The sequence below is a fragment of the Polistes fuscatus genome, unplaced genomic scaffold (assembly GCF_010416935.1).
Source record: "Polistes fuscatus isolate 324 unplaced genomic scaffold, CU_Pfus_HIC Scaffold11, whole genome shotgun sequence".
NCBI classification, from domain to species: domain Eukaryota; kingdom Metazoa; phylum Arthropoda; class Insecta; order Hymenoptera; family Vespidae; genus Polistes; species Polistes fuscatus.
The window spans coordinates 6,687,938-6,711,143 of NW_025113009.1; the positions used below are offsets into that span (position 1 = coordinate 6,687,938).

At 40.3% G+C, this 23,206-nt stretch overlaps 1 protein-coding gene across 11 annotated transcripts in view; it reads left to right on the top strand.

The window, feature by feature from the left end:
• The window catches only part of LOC122526224, a 218,115-nt gene that overhangs the window by 97,932 nt on the left and 96,977 nt on the right, over nt 1–23,206 (top strand). For 2 of the 11 annotated variants that reach the window (XM_043649478.1, XM_043649479.1), the window contains one exon: nt 5,836–5,906. The exons of the other annotated variants lie outside the window; for them this stretch is intronic. The gene's annotated coding sequence lies outside the window, so the exon portion shown is untranslated. The remainder of the gene's footprint in view (nt 1–5,835; nt 5,907–23,206) is intronic. 11 annotated transcript variants of the gene reach the window in all.

Below are 23,206 nucleotides of genomic sequence, written 5' to 3' on the forward strand. Positions count from 1 at the left end.
TTATATCGAACAACTCCAAAATCACATTTCCCATCTATCTCGCTCCTAAATATGATTTATCGAACCTTCTCGTCACAGTTAACTCGACATATTTCAATATAATATTAAGCGTATTGTGTTCCTATATCTAAGAATCATATAGAAGATAATGGAATTATCTTCGAATTACGACGAGAATATCTCTAAATCCTTCTAATTCCTTTCAAATTGTCGATTTAAATTCGTACCTTTAAAACGTTTCAAAGAAAAGAAAATAACACGAATTCAATCGTAAAAGTTCAAAGGGAAGATTTGCGGTTTACGCGCACAAGTTATGCTGGAAATGATCGTCCCCGTGTTATCGACATTTCTTTATCGTCCACCATCCATCTTATTTTTCTATTTCTTCTCGTTACGATCAAATTAATAAACATATCGATATTTGCCTGTAATTAATTTCTCTTCCTTTATTTTTATACGCTGACACAACGACGTAATCATTATCTATTATTGCGATAGTTACGTAGACAGTTTCGATTTAATTGATGATACACAATGGCGTCCCGTTGAAATGATCCATTTTTAATGTATTCAATTGTTTTCGATCTTATACAATGGTATCCTGTTTTACGATATAATTAATGACTCTAGTCAATGGAGAGAGTATCGAGTATCCGGGAATACAAAATCAAACAAAATACAAATATTTGCAAATGATTTTTAGGTAGTACTATTAATAATTTCGATAAAATAATTACCTTGTCCGATTAAAACGTGACTTTCTATAGATACATAAGTTCTCAATTGTCATCTTTTGTTATATATCCAAAAAGGGACTTCCCATCTGGGACGTATTTTGTCGGGCGTAAAATGAAAGGGTATTTCCGTTTTGCCCGCACATTGCGTTCCATCATTTTCGTCAATTTTCCCGTTTAATAAATTCGTTAACTTCCATCTAATCTCGACGTTCTCGGAACGCGCACGAGTTTCTAAGTTTATTAGCGGAATTTCGAGAAACTCTGGATTCATTATGAGCACGGAATTTCCATGAATATTTTAAACTTGCAAAACAAAACTAGGATTTTCGGGTGGATTAGTCTCGGCAGTAGTAGACGCGCAACCATCGGTAACTTGATTTTATTCTACCCGAGACCAAGCACGACTTAATTTCATTTATATTTTCCTACCGAAGAAATAATCTGCGGGGAGTGGACAGTATTTCGAATCTTTACGAAAACAATTATATATAACGAACAAGGAATACGGGGTAATAAATAATATTAACAATTCGTTACGTGCACAAAAACACGTAAAGGATATTTTATTAAACTGTATTAGCTTTATAATAATTAATCTCGCGTTGCGATCCATCTTTCTCTCCCTCTCCCTCCCTCTCTTTCTCTCTCTCTCTCTCACTCTCTGTATGACTTTGTCGAAAAAGAAAAAGAAAAGAAAAAATTTCATATCCCACTCACGATGGCGTTTTACCGTGTCTGCTTTGAAGCGTGGCTCGAGTCTCTACTTTGTAAGCTGCTTTTACAACCTCGTGTCCTTTTATGTCAACTTTTTACTTTACATTTTTTACCACTTCGTCCATGCCTTTAATCTATGATGAACGATCTTAAATATCCTAAGGTGTAACGCATGACCGTTCGGTGAGCAATTTCCGTAGACGTTAAGTAAGATTGCTGATAGAAATGTCGATATTTCTATACAAACGACATAGTATATTTTTAAAACAACCCCCACGTATATCTATATATTATAAAACAGAAAACTTCGATTCAGCATGATTTAACTTTTCCGAATCGCCTTCGTCAAATTCGTTGAAAGAAGATGTCGATATCGAAAGAATTGTCGATTTTTTGGAATAAACGTCGCTTATCGATTAATAAGACACTCGTATGGATTGAATTTAATTTCACATCTCGTCTATGTTCTTTATCTGAAGAAAAGAAAAAAATAAAAGTAGAGTACTGAGATGAGGGTAGATATTCGTCGGGTTAGAGATAGTCTACCCAAGCATGGAATGCCCTTTCGACTTCCTGCCTTAAATGAATAATAATTTACAGGACTACGAAGCGATAGGAGGCGCAAAAACAAGAGAGAGAGAAAGATAAAGAGGGTGAACCTGACTTGTGCACGGTAAGGCGCGTCAGGGTTGCGTCAAGCCGCCGAACGGCTGCAACCCCTCGCGAAACTCCTACCAGCACGGAAGGACGTGTAATTTCCTGCTTGCTCGAGTGACTTCGTCCCTTCGTCCCTTCCTCGCTCCTACAACCAAACAGATCTTTCCATGTTCCATATCTTCGCGAGGGATCTGCCAAGGTGATTTTCGTCTTTAGGATGATCGTATTCGTCGACAAATATTTTCTACAAATTTCTCCCTCTCTCTCTCTCTCTCTCTCTCTCCCTTTTTTTAGAATTATTTTTAAATGTCTTGTCGGCGCAAACGTATGTTACCGAGAAGGGAAACAACAACGAGCTTATTAGTTGCTCGAGTGTGCGCATCCGTGTTGTATCTCCCTCCCGAGTCTCGCAGCCGTTAAATTAATGGTCCTCGTGGATCAGACACGATACTCGTCCCTCTCTTGCTTCGTTCCTCCTCCTCCTCGTCGTCGTCGTTGTCGTAGGATCGTTTCGAAACACGTGGTGCAGGCGGGGAACGCATGGAATCAACGAGATGGAAGAAGAAACACCCAACGACTCCCTTTTCCGCGTAAGATTCATGGCGTCACTTGTTTCCACCCAGCCTCTTTACCTCCTATCTCTCTTTGTCTCACTTTCTCTTCTTTTCACTCCCTTTATCTTCCTCTTTTCCTCTTTTTCTGACTTTCTCTCTCTCTCACTCTCTTTCGCTCCATTGTATGCTTTCTTAAAGCCTTCCATCCTTCTGTCTTTCTTCCGTAGAACCTCCTAGTCTTCAACTTGCAGGAGAAGAGTTTTCCTCCTCTTATTTCTACCTCTCCCTTTCCTCGAACATTTCTCAAGCTTGGAATCTTTCTACGACGCGCTATCGAGGAACTTTCGAGCTTGTATCTGATGGATCGCGTCGAGTGTAACGTGCTACGTATCTTCTCGTCGATTCTCCAACGGTTAACTCTTCGAGCCAGGGGGATGAAGTCGAGAATAGGTGCTAAAGAAAACATTTATCGGAACTTTGAACGTCTCGATATCGGTCTACTTTTTCTAAACCTTTTTCTTCTTCTTCTATGATTTTTAATCAAACAATTTAAACCTTTGCATTCGAGAGATTCTCTCTGTTGTCTCCAAAAAAAAAAAAAGAGAAGAAAAAACACAAAATACATATGTATTTATGCGAAATATTATAATGTATATAAATGCAAATCAGCATATGTGTATGTACCTATTGTCGTCACACGAATTTGCAAGGATCACGATCATTAGGAGAATCACCCGCGTGAAATTATTGCGTGGGGCGCGAGAAGCAGGTGCGTGATGGGCGATAAATTATTCGCCTCTGCCGTTGGATGCAACGAACATAAATTATTCGCTACTTATGCGCATTATACGTTTAGGTGCACTTACGATAATGTATAATTTATCACCCGTCGCACGGATATACTCTCTCTCCCTCTCTCTCTCTCTCTCTCTCTCTCTCTCGAACGCACACACACACATACACACACACACACACTAGTTCTCTCTGCTATCCTCGAAGCGTATTTTTATTGTCGACCATATACTCGTCGTCGTTTATGCGTTCGTTAATCCTTGCAAAAAGAAGCTTTGCGAGAAAAAAAGGAGAGAAGGAAAGAAAGGTAATATCAGGTAAATTATCTCGATGGATAGTGCGCTTTCGTTATTTCGAAATTTCTGTTTCTTTTCGTGAAAAATAGAAAAGAATAGGGTAGAAAGAAATTGGAAAGAAAAATCGAGACAAAAAAACGTTGAAACGATAGAAAGGGAATTTGAGCAATTCTCGGCGATACGAGTTTCGACTCTTCGCTAATCAGTCTAATTCTTAACTTGTAAAACACACAAGCCGATTTCGTGATCCTTAACAAGATTAGTCCTTGTTAGGCATGGAACCCTTTTAGAATCCCACACGATGGCTACCCAGCCGACATTCCAACAAAAAAGTACAACCAGTTTCATGAAATTGGACGCTTTCTATCTCACGTATATACTCTCACCTGTATGTATGCGTCCGTGTACATGCACATACGTAGATGTATGTGTATGTAATGAAAATCCCTGACGGCTATTGTTTTTTCATTTCCCGTACAAAATCTATACCGTTTCGCTAATTGAAAAGACCGCGTTCGAGCCATCGAAATCGTAGTTATCAAAACTTTACTCTCGATGGAAACTCGCCATTTGAAATTTCCTACCCTTGCGAGGGTATAAAATTTCTTCCGAATCATTAGATACGAATCTTTCAAAGAAATAGGTTAAAACTTTTGAAGTACTATTAGAGACAGGAAGAGATAGGTAGAGAGAGAGAGAGAGAGAGAGAACATCACTTACCGAACGTTAGTTTAAACGTTGATTATCGATCAATGAGTTACCTGATTGCGAGGAAAAAATTCATAAATGAGACCAAGTAGGTATTGTTCCATCGTACGATCATATTTTTGTGAGATAAGATAAGAAGAAATGTGAACATTTCTAAGATCTTTCTATGCGAGAAAGTGGATAAAATCGATAATAAAATTTTCCACTGCTTGAGAGAGAGAGAGAAAAACAAATTAAATAAGGCATAAGTTTGTATAAACTATTTTTTTTATTGAATTCTCTAAAATGTTTTTTACTTTTTCTGAAATATTTTGTATAATAATGTAATTATTCTCTAATTTAGACGAAAGTTTCAATTAATTATTAAGAGTTCAACGATATTCATAGATATCAATCGTAATTATAAAATACTGTAACTTTGTAGACATATCCTCGTTCCCATTATGAAAGTAGAAAAAACGGAGGAAAAAAAAATAAAGGTTAGACCCTCTATCTCTCCCTCTCTCTCTCTTTGGGAAGTTTTTTTTGGTATAACGAAAACCACTGTCCTCCGGATCGTTAACAAAAACTCGATGAACCTGACGAAGTTCGTTAACGAAGCTAGGGAGAACAGGTAGACAGAGTACGTGAAATCTGGAAGGCGATGTGCAATCGTGGAAAATAATGACGCAAGAGAGTAGAAGCGAAGTGATTTCCGTCGGGTGTCGCGAGAAAAAGAAAGAAAAATAGAAAGAAAGAGAGAGAGAAAGAGAGAGAGAGAGAAAGAAAGAGAGAGAGAGAGAGAAACGAATTTAATTCGCTGCAATTATGGCAGTCTGCCGGTGGCAGAACCGCGATCCTAGTTTTCCCCTCTTTGACTTTCTTCCTCTTTTTCTTCTTCTTCTTCATCTTCTTCTTTTCGTCCCTTCCCTTCAGCCTTCGGCACAGGACGATTTCGATGGTGAACCTGGTTTCTCTCGTGCCCCAAGGGTAAACGCGACTGCTTTCTCTCCCTCTCCAGTTATACGGAGAAAACTGTTCGATCCACGAGGAAGAGGGCTTTAGAATTCGGCACAGGAACGGCGAGTATGAGAGGAACTGCGCCCTAGGGTGCCAGCCTAATTGTACTCGAGATCTCCTTTTCTCACGTACCACGTTAGTACTTTTCTTTCTTTTTTTTTTTCTTTTTCTTTCTTTTTCTTTCCTTTTCTTTCTTTATTCTCCCCTTTTCCTCATCCCCTATTTCTTCAAAATTCAAGAGAAAACTAAGCGATAAGATAAAAGAATAAATCGTTTTGGGATTGACGTTATCCTAAAGCGAATAATCTCAAATTTCTTTATCTTACTTTTATTTTTCCAACTATTATTTCATGTAGTTTCGTTTTCTTTTTGTTTCAGGTAAAATAACCGAGATGCCAACGAAAAGGGAATTCCTTTTATTGGACTATTTCTAAGTGGAAGTATAATTAGTAAGTCGAATGAATGTATGTTGGGAAAAGTATGGCTCTTAAATGTGATTAGAAAATGCTGAACCCTTCTCATCGAGATTCTCGTACGTAGAGTCGATTCGAGTTTTATTTCCTTTAGTGAACAAGTATTATGCACGTATCGATAAAAGTAGAGAGTAAAAGAGAGAGAGAGAGAGAGAGAGAGTTGACTTAAATATTCAAATCGAATAGCATGAAATCGTGTTCTCTTGGAACAACGACAGGAACGAATGGATTTATACGACGGTTACGATGATTTAAGAAGTTTCTCGAAAACCGAGAGGGAGAGAACGTCAAATCGATCGTCTATTCGATCTTATTCCGTGGATGCGTTTCGTTTAACGCAGAGTGTTCTTACTTCGACGAATTTACGATCGGTGCTTCGTATATCCAGAGTAATCGCGAAATCCATTTCTCTCGAGTCGGCGAGTAGGTAGGTAGGAAGGTTGGAAGGAAGGTGGGTAGAAAAGTGGGTAGGAAGGTGCTCTCAACTTGTCGACAGAATTTGTTCGCATCGATCGATAAGATACTTTTTCGAAAAGCGTCAAGATTCAACAACAATAATCTGTAAACAAAGAAGAGTAGATAAATAGATATATGGTAGAGATTAAGCGATAGACGAATGATCTCAATTCAAATTTGGTGGTTTATACAGATTCATTGAGGGTATTCGGTAGCGTGGATCATCACGCTTTACGAACGTTGATCCATCCGAGTACGCGATGTCAAGCATACTCGAGGGTCGGCCAAAAATTTGGTCGAGATTCGAGCGACATACATGGCTCGCTCAATTCTCCGCTGACGAGACAAGTGGTACTACTCGCGGTTGTTCCCACCGACGGGACGCTTGATTGTTTGCGGCTCTTCCGGCAAGTTGCAAATATGCGTTCGCGATGATCCATACCCGTTAAACGAAATTTCTCTCAGCGCAACCAAAACTCTGTTTAACATATTGTCTTTGTTTTCGTTTATGTGTTTCTTTTTTTTCTTTTTTATCGTCGGGATTGTAGAAAAATATCGCGTAAAAATATGTTCGAGCTAAATTTCATTACAACGCGACACAGACGTTTGTTATTTGAAATAATGATTTTTTGTTTTGTTTTTTTGTTTCATCGATCGTAGTAAAATCAACGTCATATAGGCATTTGCATTTCATTAGAAACAAAGTGATCGGATTAAAGCGTTAGTCGTAAAGCTTCTGCGCGAGAATTACCGCGATCAAGCAGCTGTTATTACGAGACTTCCAATTTGGAAGCTCGCGATTATCTTAGAAACTTAGATGAGATTTCTCCTCGGACGGCGAATGCTTCCATAGTCCAGTCGTTACGTTGAAAATTTGTAGAGGAAAGTTGCATGAATGTTAGCAAACTAACGAAAAAGAAAAAGAAGAAGAGTATGTAAAAAAATGTTCACCATCGGCGATGGTTGGTGGCTAGATTCGACACGATTTTTAATAGTATCTTCTGCGTTACCCTTCCTTCATCTCTTTCTACCTCGAGCAGCATCATTAATTCACTCCAACGCCAGATTTCACATTTTCTGCATTATCTTCTCTCGCACGACACCCTTCTCTGGAAATTCTAATTTTGGTTTGGATAGACAACTTTGTCTTTCTCCCCGATTCTCATTTTCTCTTTTCATCCGTCCATTCATTCATCTGTCCCTTTTTCTCTTTCCTTCTGTCGCCACGTCGTTTCACTGGAGCAATAGTTACGCGCTCGACTCGATCGCGCTGACTCTGCGAACGGATCATCGTCGTTCGCGGATTTATTTTCCCCGCCTTTTTCTCTTTCACCATCTTGTCGATTTTTCCTCCCTTATTATTATCTCGCGCTCGCGAACGCGTTCCCGTTTGACGCGACAAGGGGAAATCAATCGAGCCGAATATCAATGCGATTAGCATTATTCCATCTATTATTTCTTCTTTTTCTCTCTTCCTTTCTCCACACCCCTCGCCCTACCCTCTCTCTCACTCTCTCTCTCTCTCTCTCGCTCCATCGTTATTTTGCGAACGACGAAACGGTAATCTGATATTCCGTGATGGGATTCACGATTGGTATCGATCGGTCCAGCGTGAAATTATAACGAATTTTCGACCATCTCCTCTCCGTTCTCGATCAATCCTATCGTCCTCGAATATCCGCCTCTCGATTCCCCTTCCCCGATTCCCCTCTTATCATTCCACTCGCTCTCTACTCTTTTTACTGTTTTTTAATTGATGCAACCGGATTCAATTCGACGTTTGGTGGGATTTCACATCGCGCGGACTTTTGTTTCTTTATTTCTTCTGTTTTTTTTATTTTCTTCTTTTTTTTTTTTATTATCATTTTTTCCTATGATATAATACGCGTATATAGTATAGTATAGGTGATGGATCAGAATTACGATGGAATTAGATTAGTTATATTGAATAGGTCGATAAACTAGATAGGGGAATCGTTCACGTTGAACGAACAATATTAAGGTTTAGTATTAGTTTCGCTGAGAGAAGTATAATAATACTTTAACTATAAATGTATAGTAATCTTCGAGAATTTGAAAGGAAATGCTTAGACTCTATTGGTGAATGAAGACAATCGTACAGCACGTATAGCGTCGTGAATAACCGACAAACTCGGAAGAAAATAAAAGATCTTTCTCTCTCTGTCTCTCACTCTCTCTTTCTATTCTTTCGAGAAAGTACGCACGTTGCGTCAGGAGGGTTGAAAAGTCTCGTAAAAAGAGAAGATTCTAACCGCAGCTACGAGGATAGAAGTTTTACTTCTCTCCGCGACTCTTCCCGCGCCCGCGAAATTCAATTATCGGATCCACCAGGGCAGAAATCGAGTGCTAGGTATAAGCGTGCGATAGAGAGAGAGAGAGAGAGATAAGAGGTGGATCGCATCGAAGCTGTAAAATTCGAAATCGCTCGTCGTCTTACATAAATTCCGAAAATAGAAAGAAAGATAGAGAGGAGGGAAAAAACTATAGGAACGAAAAGAGAAAACAACTATAGCGAAGGTCCGGCATAGATATAAGCTCGCGTTCGGTCTTTTTCTTCTTCTTCACGGCTATTGGACGAGAGGCAGTCACTTTTCTTACGGAGTCAGCGGCTCGTGATGCGGTTCGAAAGCGAAGTGGGTATTTCCCCACGAGAAAATGCCATAAAATCGGCTTACTTCGATACAGCCCGCCCACTAGCGGTCCCTTTTAGCGCCCTCTCCCTCGAAGCTCACCTTGTTCCCTCCGGACGCGAGTAAAGGGTTGGGTCAAAGTCCTGGGGTTTCGCTTTATAAAACAGTAGCAACGCGGTCGATGGCTCTGGGAAAAAAGCATCGCACGCGTGCACACGTAGACATACATGCATGCGAGAGTAGTAGTAGACACGCGAGCACGGCGCAGGTAGCGGCAGGTAGCGGCAGGTAGCAAGCAGGAAGCTTGACCGTCACGGTCTCGACGCGCCCTGCCGTCTCGTAAAAAGAGAGAGACTAGAATTTCAATGATTTTTTACGCCCACCTATAAAATTCCCTCGAATCTCGTACAACGGGAGGGAGAGAGAATGAGCAAAAAGATGGATAACGTTGAGCCGTCTCGTGAAATTTATTCCGTTCGTTTCTCGATGCGAAAACACTCTCGTGTCGAAAGAAAAAAAGGGGGAGTACAAGAGAGAGAGATAGAGAGAGAGAGAGAGAGAGAGAGAAATCGAAAATCGGAAGACTTAAATTTCTCTCTTCCACTATGTCTCTTCTTTTTATAAATTCAGGACTTTAGGATTGGTAGTTCGTTACGCGAAGGAGATCTCGCTCGTGTCTATGTTGAGCAGGAACGAACAACGAGAGTAAAACCCTGGTCCATCATGAAATCGGCTTACCTCGGCACTTTCGACAGCTTTCTCCCTTCCATCTAAAAGAGTTAGCAAGAAAGAACGACAGACAGAACCAACCTTGTTTTCGTCTGTTCGTGAATTTTCCTAGTGGTACCAATGTACGTACGGAGTGTCTCATAACCGTAATTTCTAGATAAAAGAGGGAGCTGAATGAGAAACGACACGCAATGTCCGCCATTTTCTCTCTCTCTCTTTCTGTGTCAAATAGTTTGAATAAAAGAGAATGGAGAGAAGAAGAGAAAGACAGTTGGAGGATTGTTCGTCGAGTAATAGTGGTGGTAATGGTTCGTTGGTGGTAGTAATAGTAGATAGTAGTAGCGGCAGTGGAAGCGAAGGATCGATGGAAAGCGGACAAAGTTTTCGCCGGGAAAAGCCGGCGAAGGAAAACCGAGAAGAAAGCGAGGAGAGGAAAATGGAGCTTCCATTGTTGACTCCTAATTCCACTTCGACGCCTAATTAAGTCAGCGCGTTGATTCTCTTTGGAGCCTCGGGGCGACTGAAAATAGGAGGGACAAGAGATGGAAAAAGACGATGACACGAGGAGCAAACGAATATAGTCGGCGTAGTTGGTAGAACCGCCTTCGAATGTTCTTCTGTTCGTAGGGAAAAAATACTATCCGGATCTATACCCGGTCGTGGATCGATGGAGCCACCGATTGGAGTTTACGAGGAGGAACGATGGTACTCCCTGGAGCGTGTCGGACTGCGCTTGCCGATCGTAACTCCGTACCGGACGTGTTACCGGCACCGAAACGTATTCCAATCCGTCGAAATACGAGCAGAATTGTTGGTGGTGGTGGTGCTGCTGCTGGTAGTGGTGCTACTGGCAATCGTGTGCCGCGCAGAGATCGCGCACTCGTTCACTCATTCTGACCACCTCGAAATCAGCTTACGTCCGTCCCAACAAATTGGACTTTGCGGAAAGCGAGAGAGCGTCAGGTAGTTCTCTACTCGCCCTTTAATCGAGCTTTCTCTCTTTTCCTCTCGCGCGTTTACATACGCACAGATAAACATACATAGAGATTCTCCATCTCTTTTTCCCACGCGTTATCTCACCTTATACGAAGAGAACGTATTATACCATATATTACCACATTCAATTCGCATTTCAAAGTCTGTAGGATCTAGTATAAATGTATATACCTACCTACCTACCTACCTACCTACATACGTACCTATCTATCTAAATCTATAAGATTCGGTGAATAATGCATTTTTGAAATGATTTTTCCAACATTACACTTTTCTGCCAAAGGAAGATCCTAGATTCTATATATTCAATGCATGTGTACTTCTCCTTCTTTCTCCTGTCGCTAACTCTCGATCGATAAATTTACACGGTCTTTTAAACGCGTTCACCAAGAATTGACGTTTACTGTAAATAATGAAGAAGCGTTTAATGTTGAACGAGTTAAAATGTTGTCGCTCCGATTACTTCGATAATTTCGTTGGAGAAGATTATAATCTACCCCGGCTACCATTCTTCTCTTTCTATTCTTTCATTCGTTCGCGTTATCGGTTAAATTCTTACTCGAAATAACAACGTTGCTGCTTGATATTAACATCAATTTCATCAAATTGACGCTTCTACGAAAATGATTGTAAGGGAACATTTCGCGTGAATTACTTTGCATTCATTTCTATTACAAAATTCATAAGTCTTCTATTTTGCTGGACGCAAATCCAATTTTATTAAATTATTTTTGATTATTATTGTAACGAATTAAATGTAGAATAAAGTTGAAGCTTTATTTTAATCTGACGATTAAGTCGAATTCCTTTTATTTTGTTTGATACTTTAGCGTGCAGATAAGTCATAAAATGAAATTTTATTTTTTCCCATCATCGAGATAATCCCGCAGTTTTACCCGGTTCTAAAAGTTTCGTGGTAATTAGGTATGTTTTAGCAGGCCGAGAGTAAAAGGAAAAAAAATTTCGTGGTCGAGTTCTCGTCGTTCTCTCTCTCTCTCTCTCTCGTGGACACTCGAACAAAAATGTTAATGTTTAAAAACAGTCACTTAGCGAACGTCGCGTTAACGCTAAGAGTAAAGTAGAGAAAAGTCCGTGTCGTCGGTGTAGGAGAGACCGCATGATCGCGGTCAGCACTCTTGGTTGAGCCACTTATAAAACATCTAACTCTATCGTGCACGTAGAAAGAAGAGGATATGTATATACGTTTCTACACAGTACAAAGAGTAAAAGAGAAAGAAAGAAAGCAAGAAAGAAAGAAAGAAAGAAAGAAATAAGAGGAGCGAGACATTCGAAACTAGGTTGAGAGTGCAGTGCTGGTGCAGCAGTGGTCGTGCGCCGCGCTATAACAGGACAAAATAAGAAGGATCCAGGAAAGAGAAGAAAAAAGAGAGACGAGAAGAAAAGTAGTCGAGCACGTTGGTCCATGAAACGAAAGAAGGACAAGAGGAAAAAAGAAGAGAAGGAAAGGAAAGGGGATGGAAAAAAGAAAAGGATAAAAAGTTGTGGCCACGCAGCGGTAGTCGCATACTTGCATAATACATGTTCTTCTCTATGCGTGTTAGAGTACGTAGGGTGTTTCTAAATACTTTTATCGAAAGTATTCTAAATTCGTCGACGAAATGTTTAAATAAAACACGAAGATAATTTATTAATTTATATCGGTTATAATTTTCGATTCGAAGTTTTATAAATTATAATATTTTAGTGTAGTATATATTATAAATCTTCTTTCTTCTTCTCTTATATTATATATTATATTATATATTATAAATGAAGATTCGAAAGAAAAAGGAACGAGAAGAAAAGAGAGGAAACAGTTTGAGACGACGTTTCGGTGATACAGAGAGAGAGAGAGAGAGAAAGAGAAAGAGAGAAGGAAAAGAACTAAGAAGCGAAAGAAAAGGAAGAAGAGTCGCGGAAAGGCAGAGCAGCAAGATTTATTGAGAAGAGTTGAAAAGTTGCCGGCGGCGGCTGTGGCGTCAAAGTTGTCGTCGTTCGTGTTGGTGCGTTTGCGAACTCTTACCGTCTTCGCGTCTACGTGGTCTTCGTGTTGAAGATACTGTGGGGGTTTTCGACCTAAAGAAGATAACACCGAGCGAAAGGGATTCTCCGAGATTAACCCTCCGGACAGATAAGGATTTCGACTAGCGATGAAGTTACAGGATGCCCTACGTTGGCCCTACGTTCATTTTCTCTCTAGTTGTTACTACAGTCCTATCACTTTATTCCTGTCTTTCTATCTCTTTTTCTTGTACTCACCAACAAGACGTCGAGTCTTTGCTTCCCTTTTCCGTTTGATCTTTTGTGTCTTCGATAAGGTCGTAAAAGTTCATCACTGAGGAGAGTTCGCCAAGATGAAGATATCTGATTGTGCGAGGAAAAACGGGATACTTTTGTTCAAGACGCTTTGATAAATAAATGCTGTTCGACGGGTCTTAGGATATGTAATATCATTTTTACACGCGTAAGATTTCAAATTAATAGCTATTACGATAAAGTTCACGAGAACATTTTCTTCAAAGTCCGTCGGTCGTTTTCTTTATCCGTAATAAACGTAAAACCAAGGCGCCACTTTGTAATCTCTCTCTCTCTCTCCCTTTTTCTTTTAGTAATATCGCAAAGATAACGAAATTTCTCGAGAAGAGCGGCAATAACGCTTTCACGTTTCTTGATCGATATCTTTAGACATATATATATATAGAGAGTAAACAGAATAAAGGGTATACAGCTAAAAAGAGATAAACACAGTAAAGGAAGATGTGAAGTAAACCGAGTTTACACTGGTCCACGTAGCGAATCTTCCTTCTCTCGTGCACTTGTACTCCCATCATTCGTAAAAGGATTTGACTCGTTGGTATGGAGAAGAGGAAGAGAGAAATGGCAAGAGGTACGTCGTCCGTTTCGTGGCCGAGTCCACGAGACAATGCAGACATCGTAGGACAATGTATTACGAGGATGTAGAATGGTAGAGAACAAAAGGAGGTCAGGATTCGTTAGCGAGCAAAGGAGATATGATGGGAGAAAGAAAGAGAGGGAAAGAGAGAGAAAGAGAGAGAAAGAGGGAGAGAGAGAGAGAGAGAGTCGTTTGGACTAACAGCCAGTGGAGCGGATCTTAGCATCGATCGTTCAAAGAAGAAACTGGAATCGTGCTCGAAGGAACCGGATTAAGCCGAGGAAGGTTATTCCTCGTTCGGTTATTCGTTCAGGGATTCGACCTTACCGAGCTACGATCCGGAAAACTTTATCCCCTCTCTTTCCCTTTCTTTATAAAATTTTAAATACGACTATGTGCCATTGTCCTTTCACATTCGAAAATTATTTTCTCGATAGATAGAGTCGTCCGATTGCTGATTTCAAATATAAAAATACATCGAATTGAATTGTTTTTAGAAAAAAATTCTATCGTGAAATCAGGCAGTTGACTTTATCGCGTAACGGAACGTAAGATTCTCGGATGAAAGAAAATCTCTTCATCCTTGCATGGTATTCGAAAAAGGAAAAGAAAATGAAAAAATGAAGGGGATAATATAAAGTTTAGGAAAGGGGAGAGAGAAGCACGATTACGAGAGAATCATTCGAATGAAAAGGGGGAAGAAGGAAGGAAGGAAAGAAGGAGGAAGGAAGGAAGGAAGGAAGAAGGAAGGAAGGAAGAAGGAGCGCGCAGGTGCAGCAAGATGGAATCTCGAGGAGACGTTTGCTAAATGACTCGGCACACGGTAGAGGCGGATGATAGATGAGGACGCGGCTGGGGTTCTTCGCCGGCCGCTAACCTGGAAAAACGACACCGCCCTTACACGGAATCCAATAAAACGAAAGAGCACATGGTATTATACGTTTATAACGTCGATCGCGACGCTTGAGTAGAGAAAAAGTAGATCTATGTATACACTAGAGAGTGAAAGAGAGAGAGAGAGAGAGAGAGAGAAGGAGAAGGTAAATATACCTGATATCATAATATAATCATTTATCTCGTCTCACAGAACTTGAAAAACTTATACCGAAGAATGGTTGATTCGGAGTCATTACTACCTCGGAGAAGTATTATTCTCGGATATTCACGGTCAGAGTCGATTAATCTTCGTTCTGATTCGTTATTCGTGGACACGTTGGGACGTTACTAAATCTTCTTCTTTACTTTGCGAAGAAAATGAAATAGAGTCGCGAGAGCCGCGAGGAGACGTTAAGGGAAACTTTCGCGAAGTTAATATTTCGTATTATGTAGGGTAGAAGAAAAGAAAGAGACAGATAGAGGGAACGAGTAGTCAATCTTATGAATATGTGAAAGATAGAAAGAGAGAGAGAATTAACTAGTAGGTAGCTCGGGAGGTAGCTCGGAAGGGAGCTCGGTTAGGAACTCTTTGTACGTTATTAATATATGTCTACGGGAACGTAACTAATCGTGATTGACTTTTATCTAATATTCCTTTTCCAGGATGGCAAAGTTAATGTTATTTCACGTATTCAAGAAGAAGATCGTGTCCGACGAGAATGAGGAAGGAAAAAGATGCGAGATGGTACGGGAAGTATGTAGAAGTATAGTGGTAGTAGGGATATAGCAAGAACCGGAGAGCAATTCTCTTGACAATTTGGCCTGGCGGTTCGCCAGAGAAGGCCAGTCGATTGAACTAATCTAAGTTGCTTAGCACGACTTCCTTCAAATCCCCTCTACACCCCTTTCATCCCGTTCACGAGCTAGCTAGCTACCCCCGTAAGACTTTGCCTTAGCTCCTCGTATCTAGTTTTCCTTCCCTCTGTTTTCATTATTCCCTTCTCTCTTGCCAACGATGCTTCCCGGCTTCAGAAGCGTACGTGTTATTTCGCGTAAATCTGCGTATCCGCACACCTTCTCTTAAAACAACGGACACGTACACTACGCACGTTCCACGAGTTTCAAAACAACTCCGAGCCTCGCACTACTTCCATCCAGTGGATTAAGCATTAAATTTCTTCACGGGCAGTCTGACTGTATCCGATGAACGAGTACGTATGGCGAATAGTATATATAAGAGTATTACATATATTTCTTTTTTCATTATTTCTAATGTGTAATAACTTTATAAATGATTATAACTTATAGTTCTATGTCAACAAATGAAATAACTTCTAATCTTAATCGCATCGATTCCAATCGATCCTCTTCCTTCCCTGCTTCGAAATGCAACGTTCGTCGAAACTTTCACGATTCTCCCAAGATAAACCAGAAAATTTTCTTCTACCTTCTTCCGACATTGGCTAAATTTACTTTAGCAAAGGGAAGAAAATTTTCAAGAATTTTCTTCTTCGCAAAAGTAAGGCTAGGTAAGCGAACGGGTTGTAAGTTGGTCGAGAAACTAGCGCGGCTTCAAAATATAATATGATATACGCGATGCCTGGTAATATATAATATGCATATAGATATTCTTGGAGAACCTAGTTACAGTGCTAACTAACTACGTTAGCTCAATTAAGTTGCTTTGGGGTTAGAAAGAAAAAACAAATAATGTTAGGTAAGCAACATTATGGAAATAATCCGGTTAGTATTTGCCACCGTTTCAGCCGCAAACGGCTTTCAACCAATTCCAGCGGATTTCTATGGAAGTGCAGCATTATCCATCATATTCTTAACACCCCTTTCTACCTACACACGCGAACCTTTAACCATCGTTGCCCATTGGTTCGAGCAGCTTCCGAAAAAACAAAGATTATTACGGTGACGGACCCTTCGTGTGCGTCCTGCGAATGACCGGACCGCGTCATTAGTCATTGTTACGGTTAACGCTATTAGCTCTTGCCCACGCGCGAATCTATAGTGTATATATAAACGTAGTCGACTAATAATTCCATCCATTTTCTTCTCCGACATTACGAAAACAGGGCGTCCGTTGCAACAACGTCGGAGTTAAATGCAAGCTAAACGCAGATGTCCAAATTAGCGTCTCGGGATGGGCTAACGAGCTCGAAATAAATTTTCTTCGTTTTTTTCGTGAATCGTTGAACGCTCGTTCCTAAGGAATCTTTCGTAAAAGAGATTAGAAAAGGAATAAAACGAAAATGAATACGACGAAAATAGACAAGATTTACAGTTGAACGTTTATTCTCTTAATTGTCTTCTCGTTGAGGAAACCAAAGAAAATGGTTTTTTAATAGTCTTGTTTAAGAGTTTGAAATTTTGTTAACACTACGATGTTAACGATATCAAAATTTGATTAATTCGATACGACGTTACTCGATAATATTTTCTTGACAATTTGTTGCAATTGATATTCGATAAAATATAATTAAATTGTTTAATTATCGAAATAAAATAGAAATTATTTGCGTTAATTGAATGTTCCGCGTATTTTTCTATATAACGACTATAAGTTTCATTGCTCATTTTGCTTCGATCGTATTGCATGAAATGTTAGGTCGTGTTTTGTAGTAAACGGTAGCGCTTCCCGACGTAACCGAGGAAAAGCCTTATTACGCTGCATCCGTGGGCAAGCAGAGCGTATTAAAATTCAAAGTCGGCCGCTTGGCTCCATCGTAGAACCGATTTTGCATTACGCGCTTCCGCAATTCAGGCCGCGCAAAGTCCGTAGCTGCATAATTATACGTTCGCGTAAGATTATACAAGTGCACGTACAGCTTCATCGGGCAAGTTTACGCGGCAAGCTTTTATGTTTTATCCGGCTCGTGCTTTGCTGCTTGCAATTCGCAAACCGAAACAGCGGTTACGTATTCTTCGCTGAACATTCGCTTATCCGATACTATTTGGAGAAAAAAAAAATAAAAGATCTTTTCAGTTTATAGCGAAGCACTAATTTCTTTGATAGGATATCAAATAAATAAGAAAATCGTGAAACTTTTCAACGTTTATAATAAAACGAAATAGGTCAAATATTTTATTATTGTCGATAAGAGTTTCGTTGAAAGTATTGCGGTATCCAAGCAACATAGTCGAACGTTCACGAAGAAAGAAAATTCACTTAGGTGTTGATAGTTATTGCATTTCATAGGAGTTAACAGAGACACGGTAACAAAGACACCGAGTCGATGGTCTCTCGTAAAAGTTCTCTGTCTCTAGGTGCTGACCACGGCAATCGTTATAACTCGAATGAGTTTGCAACCGTGCTAGGATATATATCTTTCTTCTTTTCCTTGACTTCGTCGATATATCCTAAAGGGATATATCACCTGACTCGTCCTTACAACAATGCTACACGTTATACGAGACGTAATTGGCCAGCGAGTTTACGAAGAGGATCGCTTGTCGTTGGCTCGTTCGTGTCCGATCGGACAACAAACACAGTTCGAACGACACCTCGTAACTCGAGTGAGCCGAGACAAAAGGTAAAAAGAAAGAAAATGAGAAATTCTCGAGGAACCGATTTCGATTATACGAGCACGACTCGCACGCGTTATTCCACGACCAGTGGATACTTTGAACAATCTCGCACGCGATACTTCGTTAGTAGGTAGTTTAGCTTTAAAGCTACGACCACTGCTATCTTTTTCGAATCTCTTTAATGAAAGCGTACAAGCCGACGCTCTGCATGATTTATATTTCGTCGCAAACCTCTCGTGATATCTTGTTCGTGGAAAGAAAAAATCAGCAAACTCTTTTTACGTCTTAATTTCATACACGCTCGATTCTTACCTACGTGATTAATAATTTAATATATATTTCTCGATGCGAGGAGAAAAATGGAAAAGAAAAAATCTATATCCAGGCAAATTCGTCAAGAATCTCACGAAGCTTCGCTTCGAAATCTCCAAGTTTAATACGATGTTATTAAAATAGTTTGTCCATTAACGAACTTCGAAGTTGCCCAAACTATTCGTCGATCTTACCGAATCCCAGGGAAACCTTATGAACGCGTCAAACTTATTCGAAATAATTTTCCATCGAACGTTGTGATTTAACGCATTGACGGCAAGCTAAATATTGTTTATAATTTATAATATTAACAACACTCGTATATATTTGATAGACTATACGTCAAGAAAATTCTTCCCTTTCGCTGAATCGAAAATCGATGTTACCGTTCACGCGCACAATAGTAAAACCTGCTTTTCTTCGATTGCACGTCGTTCGGAAGGGGGCGGGGGTTGGATTCGGTACATGAAGCTCTCAAGAAATGGCGTGACTTCCGATCCTTCTGGTGCATAATATCGAGCATGATTCAGTACGATCGATGCCAGCGAAACGAGCGGTGGTCGACTCGGTTACGAGAGAGAGAGAGAGAGAGAGAGAGAGAGAGTTTCCTCGCGTTCTCTGGAAACACCCTCTCTTTCTCTTTTGCTTAGAAATTACTGAGAGCCGTGGTACACGCTTGTAAGTAACTAAGTGTATATACATAGACAAATACATAACTATATACGCGTGCGCGAGGTGAACGGTTAAGGTTAGTTTCGCGCCGAACTGTCAGAACTTGAACAGTCGATCCTGGAATTTCAGGTTGCTCGAGAACTCCTCTTACGTTATGTTTCTATGTCGTCGTCGCCGTCGTCGTCGTCGTCGTTGTATCCTTGTGCAAGAGCGTATTCGCGGAACGAACGGAGGAGGGATGAAGAGGGGCGGGGAGAGACGGTTCCAACTATAACTCGATATCTCTTCCTCCCGTGGCGCTCGCTATCACCTTATCCTACCTACAGGGAGGGACAAGCCGGAAGACATAGAGAGAGAAAGGGTGGGAGGGAGAGGGTCGCTTCCTGTTAACTGCTTGACAAACTAAGTTAACGTTTCTTACGTAGTAATTGGCTCCACGCGGCGGCACGGAGAATCGCATTCCCCGCGGCGAGACGAGAAAAGGGCGAGAGGGACGAGAGGGACGAGAGGGACGAGAGGGACGTGGATGGCATTGCTCGTTGTTACACTCGGTACAGGGAGGGACTTGGAAACTCTGCGCGTGTAGCAAATCGTCGAAAATGTCTCTGAATTCGAGTAATGTGTAATAGAAGGAGGGAGAAAGCGAAAGAGGGAATGGGGAAAATGGGAAGATCCAAAGCTAACTACCAGTTAAAGGCACCAACGGAGGTAGCGAAAGGCATCCTCCACATCGTAGGAGGAGGTCCAATGATAATCGTACGAGAACTGCGATGGAACGTAATGGACAAAGCGTCGCTCGCGTTCCCCGTCATATTCATTTTCTTGGTACCTTGGTAAATCGCCTTTTTGCGCTAATGCTCGTTTCCTTCGACGAGATCTCTTTAGATCCCTTCTTTGGAGGGAGTCATCCTCAAAGACCATATTTCAGACGGTTTTTATTCCACTTATTTATCTACCTACGTAAAGACATTTAATCGCAATCTAAATTATTCATACGCAAGTTACGGGCTTTCTTAATTAATGAAAAATAGAGCAAGACGATCGATCCGTTATCGATATCAATTTGATAGGATGAAAGAGTAAACAAGAAATAAGAAGAAAATAGGATAAAGTAATGATTCGGCGCGACTCGTTCCTGGTACACCCGTCAATCATCATTATCGTCACCGTCTATCTTAGTTCTAACGTCTTCCTACGAGTTATTTACGCGAGGGATTGTTCGATAAAGAAGAAAAAGGGGAGCAAGAGAAACGATACACCTTGGTTCGTTCTTACGAGGTCAACGACCAAGAAGGATGAGCAAGAAAAAGGAAATAAGATAAGAAAGAAAGGACTAGCTTTCTAGGAAGCACGATTTCCCAAAGTTTTTACCTCGTGCTACTCGCTAAAATCGATCGCGAACGTTGGACGAAATCCTTAAAAGAAATGCTCCTGCCGCGATTTCGAAGATCTCCAAGCCAAGAAAGTTCCTAAGATCGTATTTTCGAGAGGGAAAAGTCGATCTGGAAGATGCGAGCTAACGCTTTCGCAATCGTGGCTTGGCTTCTCGCGATCGTTCATCAAACTTCCCAGGGAGTTTGCTTCCTCCTTCCTTTTTCTTCTCGTCCACCCTGCGACCACGCCTTTTGCCATCCCGTTCTCCCGACACCCACCATACGCGTCGACCATAATAACCGGCGAATCAACGCTACGAATGTTCAATCTCGTCTGGCAAATGGCCGATCTCCGGACGCGTCGCTAAGATTAAAAGAACGGACCGAGTTTGACGTGCTTCAACCAGCAAAAGTGTGCAAATTTCCCGGTGGATAAGACACCCTCTGTCCTTTTTCTTTTTCCCTTTTGTTCTTTTGCTGCTTTGCCTTTTTTTTACTCGGTCCCGCTTGTTCGTTTATTCGCTTTAGCCAAGAACTTCGTTTTCGTTAATTATTAAAAATACTCTTATCTTCGACAAAAATTTACATATTAATTTTAATCAAGATTAGTAGCGTTTAACGATGAGTTTGAAAAATTGCTGCAAACAGGCCATTAAATTCTCCGTTGGTCTTTTATCAAAAAAGGATAAATAAAAAAAGATCAAAAAGAAGCTTATACTGCGCGTTGGAAAATTTGTTAAAGATTTTATCAAATTTCATTCCTTTCCGCGTGTTTCATTTCTTTCTTTTTTTCTTTCTATAAATTTGCAGATTTTTCTCCGTATCTTGAAATCAGAATAGGTTTGCTAAAGTGGCTCTCGAAATTCTTTCAGACTTATTCCTACGTATATCGGATTAATGCATTTCGAGAAGAAAAGAGGACATGAATTTTCTTAGGTCTTAGCTTTTTCCTCTTCGAAACAACGTCGAGACGAACGTCCGACTGCATAATTCTTCGAGTTTATCTGGTAAATAGCAAACAGGACAAGAGAACGCTCTTTCCTAGAGCATCGTAACTTAGGAAATCGCGAGAACGCGAGTTGCAAATCAAGTAGCGAATTTACTATAGAACATTTTATACCTTTTTCTTATGCTTTTTCTCTTAACTGCTAGCTACTCGCTTATTTTCTTTCTTCGGTTCAGAGATTTTCATCCGGTCTTTTCCTTACTTTCTTTCTTTCCTCTCACTCTCTCTTTCTCTTTCTCTTTTCTTCTTCTTATTCGACCTTTTAATCTCGTGAAACTGTTAGATGATTTAGAGACTTCTCTTCTTCCTTCTCTCACCTTCCTTCTACCGCGTAGTTTCTCTTCGAGTAGTACGCAACACAATTAGTTCTTGTCTTTACGAATTAATTCGCTACGATCTTTCCTCGGTAGAAGAGAAGAGTTAAGAACAATTCTATATATGCGTATGCGACACAAATCTTGAGAAATAAAAAACAAGAAGAAAATTTATTTCAATCACAGTTTTATGTAATATTAAATCATTAGAATGATTTTAATAATATCCACATAATGTCAAGTTTAATTAAATTTTCTTATATTATATGCGTAACCCAAAAAAGAGTAACAGACATTATTTGAGAAGACGAAAGCGTTATCGGCTGGCGACACGAGAACAAAGGATTCCAGCTTAATTATAATTTAATTACTGAGAGAAGCCACAGACGGACGTTACAATCCTCCCCCGCCCCCGCCCCTGACGCAACCCTGACTTGGAAAGACATCGACGATGCTTCTCGTTCTTCTCTTCTCTTCTCTTCCTTCAAATATCCATTCCTCTTTTCGTCCATTATTTTTCATCTTTCTTTTTTCTCGTAGATTTTCTCTTTCCTTTTGTTTCCTATGTTACGCGTTTAATACCGATCCGAACAGAACGATATAAATCTTTGATCTTGTTCGAAGAGTCGCTGATATTGAAGTTGAGAGTATTGTTCGTAAATAGGAAGATAGAAAATCATGATGGATATTTCACAAAGAGAAACTACAAATCTCTCTACATCGAGCTTAATTTTGCTGTCCCTTTTCCTTCTACATCTCTTTCATTTCTCTTTCATTCCTCGTTCTCTCTTTATCTTGGTTGCTTTCTTCACAGAGAAACGGACCACAAGGATGAGCTTGGTACTAATTTGAAAGACGATACGCCCCCGAATCGGTTCTAATCTCGTTCTCGCCGTGCTTGCAGGATCGCAATAAAGCCTCTGCAACCTGGCCTGCACGCTCGAGGGCTGAAATCGTCCGAAGCTACGGAGAATCAGCTTTTCCAAACATATCCATTACGTCTACTCGTCAAAATAGTATTTGTTATTAAAGACAAAAAGATAAAAAAGAAGCAACGATTGTAGCATATCAAATAAATTCGTTTGTCGATCAATCGGCAAAAAAATAAGAGGGAAGAAAAGTCGTTCGAAGAAAACCTCGATTTAAATCCCATCACGATATAAGTCTCTCTATCGAACGGACGTCTCGAAAAAGGGTCTTGGTTCACGTCGGAAGCTGAAAAATCGTCATCAAGAAGAAAAAAGTAAAAGAGAAAGAGGAAGGTAGAGAGAGAGAGAGAGAGAGAGAGAGAGAGAGAGAGTACTCTACCGTAAAAAGATCAAATGTCACGGGAGTCCTTTCTCGAGTAGTGTTCACGTGTGAGTTGTTTCTCGCTTGCACATATATACACACCGTTCTATGGTGTATATATATACAAATGTAGGTATACTCGAGAATATATACGACGGTAACAGCCACGAT